At 41.6% G+C, this 13,864-nt stretch overlaps 59 pseudogenes; all 59 read left to right on the forward strand.

Moving 5' to 3' along the window:
* Positions 1-166: 166 nt before the first annotated feature.
* LOC142670660 (5S ribosomal RNA) lies at positions 167-285 on the forward strand (annotated as a pseudogene).
* Positions 286-352: 67 nt separating this feature from the next.
* LOC142670630 (5S ribosomal RNA) lies at positions 353-471 on the forward strand (annotated as a pseudogene).
* A 67-nt stretch (positions 472-538) lies between these two features.
* LOC142669612 (5S ribosomal RNA) lies at positions 539-657 on the forward strand (annotated as a pseudogene).
* A 67-nt stretch (positions 658-724) lies between these two features.
* LOC142669951 (5S ribosomal RNA) lies at positions 725-843 on the forward strand (annotated as a pseudogene).
* Positions 844-910: 67 nt separating this feature from the next.
* Positions 911-1,029, forward strand: LOC142669673 (5S ribosomal RNA; annotated as a pseudogene).
* A 67-nt stretch (positions 1,030-1,096) lies between these two features.
* Positions 1,097-1,215, forward strand: LOC142670085 (5S ribosomal RNA; annotated as a pseudogene).
* Positions 1,216-1,282: 67 nt separating this feature from the next.
* On the forward strand, positions 1,283-1,401 carry LOC142669813 (5S ribosomal RNA; annotated as a pseudogene).
* Positions 1,402-1,840: 439 nt separating this feature from the next.
* LOC142669111 (5S ribosomal RNA) lies at positions 1,841-1,959 on the forward strand (annotated as a pseudogene).
* A 67-nt stretch (positions 1,960-2,026) lies between these two features.
* Positions 2,027-2,145, forward strand: LOC142670438 (5S ribosomal RNA; annotated as a pseudogene).
* A 67-nt stretch (positions 2,146-2,212) lies between these two features.
* Positions 2,213-2,331, forward strand: LOC142669825 (5S ribosomal RNA; annotated as a pseudogene).
* A 67-nt stretch (positions 2,332-2,398) lies between these two features.
* On the forward strand, positions 2,399-2,517 carry LOC142670535 (5S ribosomal RNA; annotated as a pseudogene).
* Positions 2,518-2,584: 67 nt separating this feature from the next.
* Positions 2,585-2,704, forward strand: LOC142670492 (5S ribosomal RNA; annotated as a pseudogene).
* A 253-nt stretch (positions 2,705-2,957) lies between these two features.
* On the forward strand, positions 2,958-3,076 carry LOC142669967 (5S ribosomal RNA; annotated as a pseudogene).
* Positions 3,077-3,143: 67 nt separating this feature from the next.
* LOC142669088 (5S ribosomal RNA) lies at positions 3,144-3,262 on the forward strand (annotated as a pseudogene).
* Positions 3,263-3,515: 253 nt separating this feature from the next.
* Positions 3,516-3,634, forward strand: LOC142670662 (5S ribosomal RNA; annotated as a pseudogene).
* Positions 3,635-3,701: 67 nt separating this feature from the next.
* LOC142670642 (5S ribosomal RNA) lies at positions 3,702-3,820 on the forward strand (annotated as a pseudogene).
* A 67-nt stretch (positions 3,821-3,887) lies between these two features.
* On the forward strand, positions 3,888-4,006 carry LOC142669613 (5S ribosomal RNA; annotated as a pseudogene).
* A 67-nt stretch (positions 4,007-4,073) lies between these two features.
* Positions 4,074-4,192, forward strand: LOC142669952 (5S ribosomal RNA; annotated as a pseudogene).
* Positions 4,193-4,259: 67 nt separating this feature from the next.
* LOC142669674 (5S ribosomal RNA) lies at positions 4,260-4,378 on the forward strand (annotated as a pseudogene).
* A 67-nt stretch (positions 4,379-4,445) lies between these two features.
* LOC142670086 (5S ribosomal RNA) lies at positions 4,446-4,564 on the forward strand (annotated as a pseudogene).
* A 67-nt stretch (positions 4,565-4,631) lies between these two features.
* On the forward strand, positions 4,632-4,750 carry LOC142669838 (5S ribosomal RNA; annotated as a pseudogene).
* A 439-nt stretch (positions 4,751-5,189) lies between these two features.
* On the forward strand, positions 5,190-5,308 carry LOC142669112 (5S ribosomal RNA; annotated as a pseudogene).
* A 67-nt stretch (positions 5,309-5,375) lies between these two features.
* Positions 5,376-5,494, forward strand: LOC142670439 (5S ribosomal RNA; annotated as a pseudogene).
* A 67-nt stretch (positions 5,495-5,561) lies between these two features.
* Positions 5,562-5,680, forward strand: LOC142669851 (5S ribosomal RNA; annotated as a pseudogene).
* Positions 5,681-5,747: 67 nt separating this feature from the next.
* LOC142670536 (5S ribosomal RNA) lies at positions 5,748-5,866 on the forward strand (annotated as a pseudogene).
* A 67-nt stretch (positions 5,867-5,933) lies between these two features.
* Positions 5,934-6,052, forward strand: LOC142670089 (5S ribosomal RNA; annotated as a pseudogene).
* A 67-nt stretch (positions 6,053-6,119) lies between these two features.
* LOC142669100 (5S ribosomal RNA) lies at positions 6,120-6,238 on the forward strand (annotated as a pseudogene).
* A 67-nt stretch (positions 6,239-6,305) lies between these two features.
* Positions 6,306-6,424, forward strand: LOC142670189 (5S ribosomal RNA; annotated as a pseudogene).
* Positions 6,425-6,491: 67 nt separating this feature from the next.
* Positions 6,492-6,610, forward strand: LOC142669863 (5S ribosomal RNA; annotated as a pseudogene).
* A 67-nt stretch (positions 6,611-6,677) lies between these two features.
* Positions 6,678-6,796, forward strand: LOC142670017 (5S ribosomal RNA; annotated as a pseudogene).
* A 67-nt stretch (positions 6,797-6,863) lies between these two features.
* Positions 6,864-6,982, forward strand: LOC142669193 (5S ribosomal RNA; annotated as a pseudogene).
* A 67-nt stretch (positions 6,983-7,049) lies between these two features.
* Positions 7,050-7,168, forward strand: LOC142669426 (5S ribosomal RNA; annotated as a pseudogene).
* A 67-nt stretch (positions 7,169-7,235) lies between these two features.
* LOC142670654 (5S ribosomal RNA) lies at positions 7,236-7,354 on the forward strand (annotated as a pseudogene).
* A 67-nt stretch (positions 7,355-7,421) lies between these two features.
* Positions 7,422-7,540, forward strand: LOC142669052 (5S ribosomal RNA; annotated as a pseudogene).
* Positions 7,541-7,607: 67 nt separating this feature from the next.
* LOC142669466 (5S ribosomal RNA) lies at positions 7,608-7,726 on the forward strand (annotated as a pseudogene).
* A 253-nt stretch (positions 7,727-7,979) lies between these two features.
* Positions 7,980-8,098, forward strand: LOC142669873 (5S ribosomal RNA; annotated as a pseudogene).
* Positions 8,099-8,165: 67 nt separating this feature from the next.
* On the forward strand, positions 8,166-8,284 carry LOC142669675 (5S ribosomal RNA; annotated as a pseudogene).
* Positions 8,285-8,351: 67 nt separating this feature from the next.
* LOC142670087 (5S ribosomal RNA) lies at positions 8,352-8,470 on the forward strand (annotated as a pseudogene).
* A 67-nt stretch (positions 8,471-8,537) lies between these two features.
* Positions 8,538-8,656, forward strand: LOC142669296 (5S ribosomal RNA; annotated as a pseudogene).
* A 439-nt stretch (positions 8,657-9,095) lies between these two features.
* LOC142669114 (5S ribosomal RNA) lies at positions 9,096-9,214 on the forward strand (annotated as a pseudogene).
* Positions 9,215-9,281: 67 nt separating this feature from the next.
* On the forward strand, positions 9,282-9,400 carry LOC142670440 (5S ribosomal RNA; annotated as a pseudogene).
* Positions 9,401-9,467: 67 nt separating this feature from the next.
* On the forward strand, positions 9,468-9,586 carry LOC142669875 (5S ribosomal RNA; annotated as a pseudogene).
* A 67-nt stretch (positions 9,587-9,653) lies between these two features.
* LOC142669260 (5S ribosomal RNA) lies at positions 9,654-9,772 on the forward strand (annotated as a pseudogene).
* A 67-nt stretch (positions 9,773-9,839) lies between these two features.
* LOC142670212 (5S ribosomal RNA) lies at positions 9,840-9,958 on the forward strand (annotated as a pseudogene).
* Positions 9,959-10,025: 67 nt separating this feature from the next.
* Positions 10,026-10,144, forward strand: LOC142670404 (5S ribosomal RNA; annotated as a pseudogene).
* Positions 10,145-10,583: 439 nt separating this feature from the next.
* On the forward strand, positions 10,584-10,702 carry LOC142669653 (5S ribosomal RNA; annotated as a pseudogene).
* A 67-nt stretch (positions 10,703-10,769) lies between these two features.
* Positions 10,770-10,888, forward strand: LOC142669887 (5S ribosomal RNA; annotated as a pseudogene).
* A 67-nt stretch (positions 10,889-10,955) lies between these two features.
* Positions 10,956-11,074, forward strand: LOC142669147 (5S ribosomal RNA; annotated as a pseudogene).
* A 625-nt stretch (positions 11,075-11,699) lies between these two features.
* On the forward strand, positions 11,700-11,818 carry LOC142669747 (5S ribosomal RNA; annotated as a pseudogene).
* A 67-nt stretch (positions 11,819-11,885) lies between these two features.
* LOC142669486 (5S ribosomal RNA) lies at positions 11,886-12,004 on the forward strand (annotated as a pseudogene).
* A 67-nt stretch (positions 12,005-12,071) lies between these two features.
* Positions 12,072-12,190, forward strand: LOC142670134 (5S ribosomal RNA; annotated as a pseudogene).
* A 67-nt stretch (positions 12,191-12,257) lies between these two features.
* LOC142669526 (5S ribosomal RNA) lies at positions 12,258-12,376 on the forward strand (annotated as a pseudogene).
* A 67-nt stretch (positions 12,377-12,443) lies between these two features.
* On the forward strand, positions 12,444-12,562 carry LOC142669729 (5S ribosomal RNA; annotated as a pseudogene).
* A 67-nt stretch (positions 12,563-12,629) lies between these two features.
* LOC142669163 (5S ribosomal RNA) lies at positions 12,630-12,748 on the forward strand (annotated as a pseudogene).
* Positions 12,749-12,815: 67 nt separating this feature from the next.
* LOC142670547 (5S ribosomal RNA) lies at positions 12,816-12,934 on the forward strand (annotated as a pseudogene).
* Positions 12,935-13,001: 67 nt separating this feature from the next.
* On the forward strand, positions 13,002-13,120 carry LOC142669371 (5S ribosomal RNA; annotated as a pseudogene).
* Positions 13,121-13,373: 253 nt separating this feature from the next.
* LOC142669779 (5S ribosomal RNA) lies at positions 13,374-13,492 on the forward strand (annotated as a pseudogene).
* A 67-nt stretch (positions 13,493-13,559) lies between these two features.
* LOC142669821 (5S ribosomal RNA) lies at positions 13,560-13,678 on the forward strand (annotated as a pseudogene).
* A 67-nt stretch (positions 13,679-13,745) lies between these two features.
* LOC142670441 (5S ribosomal RNA) lies at positions 13,746-13,864 on the forward strand (annotated as a pseudogene).

Below are 13,864 nucleotides of genomic sequence, written 5' to 3' on the forward strand. Positions count from 1 at the left end.
GAATGTGCCTGCTCTCGTCAGATCGCAGAAGTTACCCAGCTTAAGGCCTCGCTAGTACCAGTGTGGGAGACTGTCTCGGAATCCGTTGTGCGGTTGAATTTTTATTATGTCGTTTAGATTTTGTTTCACAATCGATTAAAAAGGACTATGGATTAAAGAATTTAATGTCAATGGCCATTCTAAGCTGAATGTGCCTGCTCTCGTCAGATCGCAGAAATTACACAGCTTAAGGCCTCGCTAGTACCAGTGTGGGAGACTGTCTGGGAATCCGTGGTGCGGTTTACTTTTTATTATGTCGTTTAGATTTTGTTTCACAATAGATTAAATAGGACTATGGATTAAAGCATTTAACGTCAATGGCCATTCTAAGCTGAATGTTCCTGCTCTCGTCAGAACGCAGAAGTTACACAGCTTAAGGCCTCGCTAGTACCAGTGTGGGAGACTGTCTGGGAATCCGTGGTGCGGTTGACTTTTTATTATGTCGTTTAGATTTTGTTTCACAATCGATTAAAAAGGACTATGGATTAAAGCATTTAATGTCAATGGCCATTCTAAGCTGAATGTGCCTGCTCTCGTCAGAACGCAGAAGTTACACAACTTAAGGCCTCGCTAGTACCAGTGTGGGAGACTGTCTGGGAATCCGTGGTGCGGTTGAGTTTTTATTATGTCGTTTAGATTTTGTTTCACAATCGATTAAAAAGGACTATGGATTAAAGCCTTTAATGTCAATGGCCATTCTAAGCTGAATGTCTCTGCTCTCGTCAGATCGCAGAAGTTACACAGCTTAAGGCCTCGCTGGTACCAGTGTGGGAGACTGTCTGGGAATGCGTGGTGCGGTTGACTTTTTATTATGTTGTTTAGATTTTGTTTCACAATAGATTAAATAGGACTATGGATTAAGGCTTTTAATGTCAATGGCTATTCTAAGCTGAATGTGCCTGCTCTCGTCAGATCGCAGAAGTTACACAGCTTAAGGCCTCGCTAGTAACAGTGTGGGAGACTGTCTGGGAATCCGTGGTGCGGTTGACTTTTTATTATGTCGTTTAGATTTTGTTTCACAATCGATTAAAAAGGACTATGGATTAAAGCAATTAATGTCAATGGCCATTCTAAGCTGAATGTGCCTGCTCTCGTTAGATCGCAGAAGTTACACAGCTTAACGCCTCGCTAGTACCAGTGTGGGTGACTGTCTTGGAATCCGTGGTGCGGTTGACTTTTTATTATGTCGTTTAGATTTTGTTTCACAATAGATTAAATAGGACTATGGATTAAAGCATTTAACGTCAATGGCCATTCTAAGCTGAATGTGCCTGCTCTCGTCAGATCGCAGAAGTTACACAGCTTAAGGCCTCGCTAGTACCAGTGTGGGAGACTGTCTGGGAATCCGTGGTGCGGTTGACTTTTTATTATGTTGTTTAGATTTTGTTTCACAATAGATTAAATAGGACTATGAATTAAGGCTTTTAATGTCAATGGCCATTCTAAGCTGAATGTGCCTGCTCTGGTCTAATCGCAGAAGTTACACAGCTTAAGGCCGCGCTAGTACCAGTGTGGGAGACTGTCTGGGAATCCGTGGTGCGGTTGCCTTTTTATTATGTCATTTAGATTTTGTTTCACAATCGATTAAAAAGGACTATGGATTAAAGCATTTAATGTCAATGGCCATTCTAAGCTGAATGTGCATGCTCTCGTTAGATTGCAGAAGTTAAACAGCTTAATGTTTCGCTAGTACCAGTGTGGGAGACTGTCTGGGAATCCGTGGTGCGGTTGACTTTTTATTATTTCGTTTAGATTTTGTTTCACAATAGATTAAATTGGACTATGGATTAAAACATTTAATGTCAATGGCCATTCTAAGCTGAATGTGCCTGCTCTCGTCAGATCGCAGAAGTTACACAGCTTAAGGCCTCGCTAGTACCAGTGTGGGAGACTGTCTGGGAATCCGTGGTGCGGTTGAATTTTTATTATGTCGTTTAGATTTTGTTTCACAATCGATTAAAAAGGACTATGGATTAAAGCATTTAATGTCAATGGCCATTCTAAGCTGAATGTCCCTGCTCTCGTCAGATCGCAGAAGTTACACAGCTTAAGGCCTCGCTAGTACCAGTGTGGGAGACTGTCTGGGAATCCGTGGTGCGGTTGACTTTTTATTATGTCGTTTAGATTTTGTTTCACAATAGATTAAATAGGACTATGGATTAAGGCTTTTAATGTCAATGGCCATTCTAAGCTGAATGTGCCTGCTCTCGTCAGATCGCAGAAGTTACACAGCTTAAGGCCTCGCTAGTACCAGTGTGGGAGACTGTCTGGGAATCCGTGGTGCGGTTGACTTTTTATTATGTCGTTTAGATTTTGTTTCACAATCGATTAAAAAGGACTATGGATTAAAGCATTTAATGTCAATGGCCATTCTAAGCTGAATGTGCCTGCTCTCGTCAGATCGCAGAAATTACACAGCTTAAGGCCTCGCTAGTACCAGTGTGGGAGACTGTCTGGGAATCCGTGGTGTGGTTGACTTTTTATTATGTCGTTTAGATTTTGTTTCACAATAGATTAAATAGGACTATGGATTAAAGCATTTAACGTCAATGGCCATTCTAAGCTGAATGTGCCTGCTCTCGTCATGATCGCAGAAGTTACACAGCTTAAGGCCTCGCTAGTACCAGTGTGGGAGACTGTCTGGGAATCCGTGGTGCGGTTGACTTTTTATTATGTTGTTTAGATTTTGTTTCACAATAGATTAAATAGGACTATGAATTAAGGTTTTTAATGTCAATGGCCATTCTAAGCTGAATGTGCCTGCTCTGGTCTTATCGCAGAAATTACACAGCTTAAGGCCTCGCTAGTACCAGTGTGGGAGACTGTCTGGGAATCCGTGGTGTGGTTGACTTTTTATTATGTCGTTTAGATTTTGTTTCACAATAGATTAAATAGGACTATGGATTAAAGCATTTAACGTCAATGGCCATTCTAAGCTGAATGTGCCTGCTCTCGTCAGAACGCAGAAGTTACACAGCTTAAGGCCTCGCTAGTACCAGTGTGGGAGACTGTCTGGGAATACGTGGTGCGGTTGACTTTTTATTATGTCGTTTAGATTTTGTTTCACAATCGATTAAAAAGGACTATGGATTAAAGCATTTAAAGTCAATGGCCATGCTAAGCTGAATGTGCCTGCTCTCGTCAGATCGCAGAAGTTACACAGCTTAAGGCCTCGCTAGTACTAGTGTGGGAGACTGTCTGGGAATCCGTGGTGCGATTGACTTTTTATTATGTCGTTTAGATTTTGTTTCACAATCGATTAAAAAGGACTATGGATTAAAGCATTTAATGTCAATGGCCATTCTAAGCTGAATGTGCCTGCTCTCGTCAGATCGCAGAAGTTACCCAGCTTAAGGCCTCGCTAGTACCAGTGTGGGAGACTGTCTCGGAATCCGTTGTGCGGTTGAATTTTTATTATGTCGTTTAGATTTTGTTTCACAATCGATTAAAAAGGACTATGGATTAAAGAATTTAATGTCAATGGCCATTCTAAGCTGAATGTGCCTGCTCTCGTCAGATCGCAGAAATTACACAGCTTAAGGCCTCGCTAGTACCAGTGTGGGAGACTGTCTGGGAATCCGTGGTGCGGTTTACTTTTTATTATGTCGTTTAGATTTTGTTTCACAATAGATTAAATAGGACTATGGATTAAAGCATTTAACGTCAATGGCCATTCTAAGCTGAATGTTCCTGCTCTCGTCAGAACGCAGAAGTTACACAGCTTAAGGCCTCGCTAGTACCAGTGTGGGAGACTGTCTGGGAATCCGTGGTGCGGTTGACTTTTTATTATGTCGTTTAGATTTTGTTTCACAATCGATTAAAAAGGACTATGGATTAAAGCATTTAATGTCAATGGCCATTCTAAGCTGAATGTGCCTGCTCTCGTCAGAACGCAGAAGTTACACAACTTAAGGCCTCGCTAGTACCAGTGTGGGAGACTGTCTGGGAATCCGTGGTGCGGTTGAGTTTTTATTATGTCGTTTAGATTTTGTTTCACAATCGATTAAAAAGGACTATGGATTAAAGCCTTTAATGTCAATGGCCATTCTAAGCTGAATGTCTCTGCTCTCGTCAGATCGCAGAAGTTACACAGCTTAAGGCCTCGCTGGTACCAGTGTGGGAGACTGTCTGGGAATGCGTGGTGCGGTTGACTTTTTATTATGTTGTTTAGATTTTGTTTCACAATAGATTAAATAGGACTATGGATTAAGGCTTTTAATGTCAATGGCTATTCTAAGCTGAATGTGCCTGCTCTCGTCAGATCGCAGAAGTTACACAGCTTAAGGCCTCGCTAGTAACAGTGTGGGAGACTGTCTGGGAATCCGTGGTGCGGTTGACTTTTTATTATGTCGTTTAGATTTTGTTTCACAATCGATTAAAAAGGACTATGGATTAAAGCAATTAATGTCAATGGCCATTCTAAGCTGAATGTGCCTGCTCTCGTTAGATCGCAGAAGTTACACAGCTTAACGCCTCGCTAGTACCAGTGTGGGTGACTGTCTTGGAATCCGTGGTGCGGTTGACTTTTTATTATGTCGTTTAGATTTTGTTTCACAATAGATTAAATAGGACTATGGATTAAAGCATTTAACGTCAATGGCCATTCTAAGCTGAATGTGCCTGCTCTCGTCAGATCGCAGAAGTTACACAGCTTAAGGCCTCGCTAGTACCAGTGTGGGAGACTGTCTGGGAATCCGTGGTGCGGTTGACTTTTTATTATGTTGTTTAGATTTTGTTTCACAATAGATTAAATAGGACTATGAATTAAGGCTTTTAATGTCAATGGCCATTCTAAGCTGAATGTGCCTGCTCTGGTCTTATCGCAGAAGTTACACAGCTTAAGGCCGCGCTAGTACCAGTGTGGGAGACTGTCTGGGAATCCGTGGTGCGGTTGCCTTTTTATTATGTCATTTAGATTTTGTTTCACAATCGATTAAAAAGGACTATGGATTAAAGCATTTAATGTCAATGGCCATTCTAAGCTGAATGTGCATGCTCTCGTTAGATTGCAGAAGTTAAACAGCTTAATGTTTCGCTAGTACCAGTGTGGGAGACTGTCTGGGAATCCGTGGTGCGGTTGACTTTTTATTATTTCGTTTAGATTTTGTTTCACAATAGATTAAATTGGACTATGGATTAAAACATTTAATGTCAATGGCCATTCTAAGCTGAATGTGCCTGCTCTCGTCAGATCGCAGAAGTTACACAGCTTAAGGCCTCGCTAGTACCAGTGTGGGAGACTGTCTGGGAATCCGTGGTGCGGTTGAATTTTTATTATGTCGTTTAGATTTTGTTTCACAATCGATTAAAAAGGACTATGGATTAAAGCATTTAATGTCAATGGCCATTCTAAGCTGAATGTCCCTGCTCTCGTCAGATCGCAGAAGTTACACAGCTTAAGGCCTCGCTAGTACCAGTGTGGGAGACTGTCTGGGAATCCGTGGTGCGGTTGACTTTTTATTATGTCGTTTAGATTTTGTTTCACAATAGATTAAATAGGACTATGGATTAAGGCTTTTAATGTCAATGGCCATTCTAAGCTGAATGTGCCTGCTCTCGTCAGATCGCAGAAGTTACACAGCTTAAGGCCTCGCTAGTACCAGTGTGGGAGACTGTCTGGGAATCCGTGGTGCGGTTGACTTTTTATTATGTCGTTTAGATTTTGTTTCACAATCGATTAAAAAGGACTATGGATTAAAGCATTTAATGTCAATGGCCATTCTAAGCTGAATGTGCCTGCTCTCGTCAGATCGCAGAAATTACACAGCTTAAGGCCTCGCTAGTACCAGTGTGGGAGACTGTCTGGGAATCCGTGGTGTGGTTGACTTTTTATTATGTCGTTTAGATTTTGTTTCACAATAGATTAAATAGGACTATGGATTAAAGCATTTAACGTCAATGGCCATTCTAAGCTGAATGTGCCTGCTCTCGTCAGAACGCAGAAGTTACACAGCTTAAGGCCTCGCTAGTACCAGTGTGGGAGACTGTCTGGGAATACGTGGTGCGGTTGACTTTTTATTATGTCGTTTAGATTTTGTTTCACAATCGATTAAAAAGGACTATGGATTAAAGCATTTAAAGTCAATGGCCATGCTAAGCTGAATGTGCCTGCTCTCGTCAGATCGCAGAAGTTACACAGCTTAAGGCCTCGCTAGTACTAGTGTGGGAGACTGTCTGGGAATCCGTGGTGCGATTGACTTTTTATTATGTCGTTTAGATTTTGTTTCACAATCGATTAAAAAGGACTATGGATTAAAGCCTTTAATGTCAATGGCCATTCTAAGCTGAATGTCCCTGCTCTCGTCAGATCGCCGAAGTTACACAGCTTAAGGCCTCGCTGGTACCAGTGTGGGAGACTGTCTGGGAATGTGTGGTGCGGTTGACTTTTTATTATGTTGTTTAGATTTTGTTTCACAATAGATTAAATAGGACTATGGATTAAGGCTTTTAATGTCAATGGCCATTCTAAGCTGAATGTGCCTGCTCTCGTCAGATCGCAGAAGTTACACAGCTTAAGGCCTCGCTAGTACCAGTGTGGGAGACTGTCTGGGAATCCGTGGTGCGGTTGACTTTTTATTATGTCGTTTAGATTTTGTTTCACAATCGATTAAAAAGGACTATGGATTAAAGCATTTTATGTCAATGGCCATTCTAAGCTGAATGTCCCTGCTCTCGTTAGATCGCAGAAGTTACACAGCTTAACGCCTCGCTAGTACCAGTGTGGGAGACTGTCTGGGAATCCGTGGTGCAGTTGACTTTTTATTATTTCGTTTAGATTTTGTTTCACAATAGATTAAATTGGACTATGGGTTAAAACATTTAATGTCAATGGCCATTCTGAGCTGAATGTGCCTGCTCTCGTCAGATCGCAGAAGTTACACAGCTTAAGGCCTCGCTAGTACCAGTGTGGGAGACTGTCTGGGAATCCGTGGTGCGGTTGAATTTTTATTATGTCGTTTAGATTTTGTTTCACAATCGATTAAAAAGGACTATGGATTAAAGCATTTAATGTCAATGGCCATTCTAAGCTGAATGTCCCAGCTCTCGTCAGATCGCAGAAGTTACACAGCTTAAGGCCTCGCTAGTACCAGTGTGGGAGACTGTCTGGGAATCCGTGGTGCGGTTGACTTTTTATTATGTCGTTTAGATTTTGTTTCACAATAGATTAAATAGGACTATGGATTAAAGCATTTAACGTCAATGGCCATTCTAAGCTGAATGTTCCTGCTCTCGTCAGAACGCAGAAGTTACACAGCTTAAGGCCTCGCTAGTACCAGTGTGGGAGACTGTCTGGGAATCCGTGGTGCGGTTGACTTTTTATTATGTCGTTTAGATTTTGTTTCACAATCGATTAAAAAGGACTATGGATTAAAGCATTTAATGTCAATGGCCATTCTAAGCTGAATGTGCCTGCTCTCGTCAGATCGCAGAAGTTACACAGCTTAAGGCCTCGCTAGTACTAGTGTGGGAGACTGTCTGGGAATCCGTGGTGCGGTTGACTTTTTATTATGTCGTTTAGATTTTGTTTCACAATCGATTAAAAAGGACTATGGATTAAAGCATTTAACGTCAATGGCCATTCTAAGCTGAATGTGCCTGCTCTCGTCAGAACGCAGAAGTTACATAGCTTAAGTCCTCGCTAGTACCAGTGTGGGAGACTGTCTGGGAATCCGTGGTGCGGTTGACTTTTTATTATGTTGTTTAGATTTTGTTTCACAATAGATTAAATAGGACTATGGATTAAGGCTTTTAATGTCAATGTCCATTCTAAGCTGAATGTGCCTGCTCTCGTCAGATCGCAGAAGTTACACAACTTAAGGCCTCGCTAGTACCAGTGTGGAAGACTGTCTGGGAATCCGTGGTGCGGTTGAGTTTTTATTATGTCGTTTAGATTTTGTTTCACAATCGATTAAAAAGGACTATGGATTTAAGCCTTTAATATCAATGGCCATTCTAAGCTGAATGTCCCTGCTCTCGTCAGATCGCAGAAGTTACACAGCTTAAGGCCTCGCTGGTACCAGTGTGGGAGACTGTCTGGGAATGCGTGGTGCGGTTGACTTTTTATTATGTTGTTTAGATTTTGTTTCACAATAGATTAAATAGGACTATGGATTAAGGCTTTTAATGTCAATGGCTATTCTAAGCTGAATGTGCCTGCTCTCGTCAGATCGCAGAAGTTACACAGCTTAAGGCCTCGCTAGTAACAGTGTGGGAGACTGTCTGGGAATCCGTGGTGCGGTTGACTTTTTATTATGTCGTTTAGATTTTGTTTCACAATCGATTAAAAAGGACTATGGATTAAAGCAATTAATGTCAATGGCCATTCTAAGCTGAATGTGCCTGCTCTCGTTAGATCGCAGAAGTTACACAGCTTAACGCCTCGCTAGTACCAGTGTGGGTGACTGTCTTGGAATCCGTGGTGCGGTTGACTTTTTATTATGTCGTTTAGATTTTGTTTCACAATAGATTAAATAGGACTATGGATTAAAGCATTTAACGTCAATGGCCATTCTAAGCTGAATGTGCCTGCGCTCGTCAGATCGCAGAAGTTACACAGCTTAAGGCCTCGCTAGTACCAGTGTGGGAGACTGTCTGGGAATCCGTGGTGCGGTTGACTTTTTATTATGTTGTTTAGATTTTGTTTCACAATAGATTAAATAGGACTATGGATTAAGGCTTTTAATGTCAATGGCCATTCTAAGCTGAATGTGCCTGCTCTGGTCTTATCGCAGAAGTTACACAGCTTAAGGCCGCACTAGTACCAGTGTGGGAGACTGTCTGGGAATCCGTGGTGCGGTTGACTTTTTATTATGTCATTTAGATTTTGTTTCACAATCGATTAAAAAAGACTATGGATTAAAGCATTTAATGTCAATGGCCATTCTAAGCTGAATGTGCATGCTCTCGTTAGATTGCAGAAGTTAAACAGCTTAATGTCTCGCTAGTACCAGTGTGGGAGACTGTCTGGGAATCCGTGGTGCGGTTGACTTTTTATTATTTCGTTTAGATTTTGTTTCACAATAGATTAAATTGGACTATGGATTAAAACATTTAACGTCAATGGCCATTCTAAGCTGAATGTGCCTGCTCTCGTCAGATCGCAGAAGTTACACAGCTTAAGGCCTCGCTAGTACCAGTGTGGGAGACTGTCTGGGAATCCGTGGTGCGGTTGAATTTTTATTATGTCGTTTAGATTTTGTTTCACAATCGATTAAAAAGGACTATGGATTAAAGCATTTAATGTCAATGGCCATTCTAAGCTGAATGTCCCTGCTCTCGTCAGATCGCAGAAGTTACACAGCTTAAGGCCTCGCTAGTACCAGTGTGGGAGACTGTCTGGGAATCCGTGGTGCGGTTGACTTTTTATTATGTCGTTTAGATTTTGTTTCACAATAGATTAAATAGGACTATGGATTAAGGCTTTTAATGTCAATGGCCATTCTAAGCTGAATGTGCCTGCTCTCGTCAGATCGCAGAAGTTACACAGCTTAAGGCCTCGCTAGTACCAGTGTGGGAGACTGTCTGGGAATCCGTGGTGCGGTTGACTTTTTATTATGTCGTTTAGATTTTGTTTCACAATCGATTAAAAAGGACTATGGATTAAAGCATTTAATGTCAATGGCCATTCTAAGCTGAATGTGCCTGCTCTCGTCAGATCGCAGAAATTACACAGCTTAAGGCCTCGCTAGTACCAGTGTGGGAGACTGTCTGGGAATCCGTGGTGCGGTTGACTTTTTATTATGTCGTTTAGATTTTGTTTCACAATAGATTAAATAGGACTATGGATTAAAGCATTTAATGTCAATGGCCATTCTAAGCTGAATGTGCCTGCTCTCGTCAGAACGCAGAAGTTACACAGCTTAAGGCCTCGCTAGTACCAGTGTGGGAGACTGTCTGGGAATACGTGGTGCGGTTGACTTTTTATTATGTCGTTTAGATTTTGTTTCACAATCGATTAAAAAGGACTATGGATTAAAGCATTTAAAGTCAATGGCCATGCTAAGCTGAATGTGCCTGCTCTCGTCAGAGCGCAGAAGTTACACAGCTTAAGGCCTCGCTAGTACTAGTGTGGGAGACTGTCTGGGAATCCGTGGTGCGATTGACTTTTTATTATGTCGTTTAGATTTTGTTTCACAATCGATTAAAAAGGACTATGGATTAAAGCATTTAATGTCAATGGCCATTCTAAGCTGAATGTGCCTGCTCTCGTCAGAGCGCAGAAGTTACCCAGCTTAAGGCCTCGCTAGTACCAGTGTGGGAGACTGTCTCGGAATCCGTTGTGCGGTTGAATTTTTATTATGTCGTTTAGATTTTGTTTCACAATCGATTAAAAAGGACTATGGATTAAAGCATTTAATGTCAATGGCCATTCTAAGCTGAATGTCCCTGCTCTCGTCAGATCGCAGAAGTTGCTCAGCTTAAGGCCTCGCTAGTACCAGTGTGGGAGACTGTCTGGGAATCCGTGGTGCGGGTGACTTTTTATTATGTCGTTTAGATTTTGTTTCACAATCGATTAAAAAGGACTATGGATTAAAGCCTTTAATGTCAATGGCCATTCTAAGCTGAATGTCCCTGCTCTCGTCAGATCGCAGAAGTTACACAGCTTAAGGCCTCGCTGGTACCAGTGTGGGAGACTGTCTGGGAATGTGTGGTGCGGTTGACTTTTTATTATGTCGTTTAGATTTTGTTTCACAATCGATTTAAAAGGACTATGGATTAAAGCATTTAATGTCAATGGCCATTCTAAGCTGAATGTGCCTGCTCTCGTCAGATCGCAGAAGTTACACAGCTTAAGGCCTCGCTAGTACCAGTGTGGGAGACTGTCTGGGAATCCGTGGTGCGGTTGACTTTTTATTATGTCGTTTAGATTTTGTTTCACAATCGATTAAAAAGGACTATGGATTAAAGCATTTAATGTCAATGGCCATTCTAAGCTGAATGTGCCTGCTCTCGTCAGATCGCAGAAGTTACACAGCTTAAGGCCTTGCTAGTACCAGTGTGGGAGGCTGTCTGGGAATCCATGGTGCGGTTGACATTTTATTATGTCGTTTAGAATTTGTTTCACAATCGATTAAAAATAATAATAAACTAAAGCTTTAAAAGTTAATGGCTATTCTTAGGTGTAATGTGCCTTTTCTCGTCAAATCGCAGATCAATAACACTTTAACACCTCGCTAGTAACAGTGTGGGAGACATTCTGGGCTTCCGTGGTGCTGTTGACTTTTTATTATGTCGTTTAGAATTTCTTTCACAATTGTTTAAAAATAAAAATAGACTAAAGCTTTAAAAGTTAATAGCCATTCTAAGCTTAAATGTGCCTTTTCTCGTCAAATCGCAGATATATAACACTTTAAGGCCTCGCTAGTACGAGTGTGAGAGACTGTCTGGGAATCCGAGGTGCGGTTGACTTTTTATTATGTCGTTTAGATTTGTTTCACAATCGATTAAAATGGACTATGGATTAAAGCATTTAATGTCAATGGCCATTCTAAGCTGAATGTGCCTGCTCTCGTCAAATCGCAGAAGTTACACAGCTCAAGGCCTCGCTAGTACGAGTGTGAGAGACTGTCTGGGAATCCGAGGTACGGTTGACTTTTCATTATGTCGTTTAGATTTGTTTCACAATCGATTAAAATGGACTATGGATTAAAGCATTTAATGTCAATGACCATTCTAAGCTGAATGTGCCTGCTCTCGTCAGATCGCAGAAGTTACACAGCTCAAGGCCTCGCTAGTACCAGTGTGGGACACTGTCTGGGAATCCGTGGTGCGGTTGACTTTTTATTATGTCGTTTAGATTTTGTTTCACAATCGATTAAAAAGGACTATGGATTAAAGCATTTAATGTCAATTGCCATTCTAAGCTGAATGTGCCTGCCCTCGTCAGATCGCAGAAGTTACACAGCTTAAGGCCTCGCTAGTACCAGTGTGGGAGACTGTCTGGGAATCCGTGGTGCGGTTGCCTTTTTATTATGTTGTTTAGATTTTTTTTCACAATCGATTAAAAAGGACTATGGATTAAAGCATTTATTGTCAATGGCCATTCTAAGCCGAATGTGCTTGCTCTCGTCAGATCGCAGAAGTTTCACAGCTTAAGGCCTCGCTAGTACCAGTGTGGGAGACTGTCTGGGAATTCGTGGTGCGGTTGACTTTTTATTATGTCGTTTAGATTTTGTTTCACAATCGATTAAAAAGGACTATGGATTAAAGCATTTAATGTCAATGGCCATTCTCAGCTGAATGTCCCTGCTCTCGTCTGATCGCAGAAGTTACACAGCTTAAGGCCTCGCTAGTACCAGTGTGGGAGACTGTCTGGGAATCCGTGGTGCGGTTGCCTTTTTATTATGTCGTTTAGATTTTGTTTCACAATCGATTAAAAAGGACTATGGATTAAAGCATTTAAAGTCAATGGCCATTCTAAGCTGAATGTGCCTGCTCTCGTCAGATCGCAGAAGTTACACAGCTTAAGGCCTCGCTAGAACCAGTGTGGGAGACTGTCTGGGAATCCGTGGTGCGGTTGACTTTGTATTATGTCGTTTAGATTTTTTTTCACAATCGATTAAAAAGGACTATGGATTAAAGCATTTAATGTCAATGGCCATTCTAAGCTGAATGTGCCTGCTCTCGTCAGATCGCAGAAGTTACACAGCTTAAGGCCTCGCTAGTACCAGTGTGGGAGACTGTCTGGGAATCCGTGGTGCTGTTGAATTTTTATTATGTCGTTTAGATTTTGTTTCACAATCGATTAAAAAGGACTATGGATTAAAGCATTTAATGTCAATGGCCATTCTAAGCTGAATGTGCCTGCTCTCGTCAGATCGCAGAAGTTACACAGCTTAAGGCTTCGCTAGTACCAGTGTGGGAGACTGTCTGGGAATCCGTGGTGCTGTTGAATTTTTATTATGTCGTTTAGATTTTGTTTCACAATCGATTAAAAAGGACTATGGAATAAAGCATTTAATGTCAATGGCCATTCTAAGCTGAATGTGCCTGCTCTCGTCAGATCGCAGAAGTTATACAGCTTAAGGCCTCGCTAGTACCAGTGTGGGAGACTGTCTGGGAATCCGTGGTGCGGTTGACTTTTTATTATGTCGTTTAGATTTTGTTTCACAATATATTAAATAGGACTATGGATTAAAGCATTTAACGTCAATGGCCATTCTAAGCTGAATGTGCCTGCTCTCATCAGAACGCAGAAGTTACACAGCTTAATGCCTCGCTATTACCAGTGTGGGAGACTGTCTGGTAATCCGTGGTGCGGTTGAGTTTTTATTATGTCGTTTAGATTTTGTTTCACAATCGATTAAAAAGGACTATGGATTAAAGCATTTAATGTCAATGGCCATTCTAAGCTGAATGTCCCTGCTCTCGTCAGATCGCAGAAGTTACACAGCTTAAGGCCTCGCTAGTACCAGTGTGGGAGACTGTCTGGGAATTCGTGGAGCGGTTGAATTTTTATTATGTTGTTTAGATTTTGTTTCACTATCGATTAAAAAGGACTATGGATTAAAGCATTTAATGTCAATGGCCATTCTAAACTGAATGTCCCTGCTCTCGTCAGATCGCAGAAGTTACACAGCTTAAGGCCTCGCTAGTACCGGTGTGGGAGACTGTCTGGGAATCCGTGGTGCGGTTGCCTTTTTATTATGTTGTTTAGATTTTGTTTCACAATAGATTAAATAGGACTATGGATTAAGGCTTTTAATGTCAATGGCCATTCTAAGCTGAATGTCCCTGCTCTCGTCAGATCGCAGAAGTTACACAGCTTAAGGCCTCGCTAGTACCAGTGTGGGAGACTGTCTGGGAATCCGTGGTGCGGTTGACT

This window comes from Rhinoderma darwinii (assembly GCF_050947455.1).
Source record: "Rhinoderma darwinii isolate aRhiDar2 chromosome 1 unlocalized genomic scaffold, aRhiDar2.hap1 SUPER_1_unloc_15, whole genome shotgun sequence".
Lineage (NCBI taxonomy): Eukaryota > Metazoa > Chordata > Amphibia > Anura > Rhinodermatidae > Rhinoderma > Rhinoderma darwinii.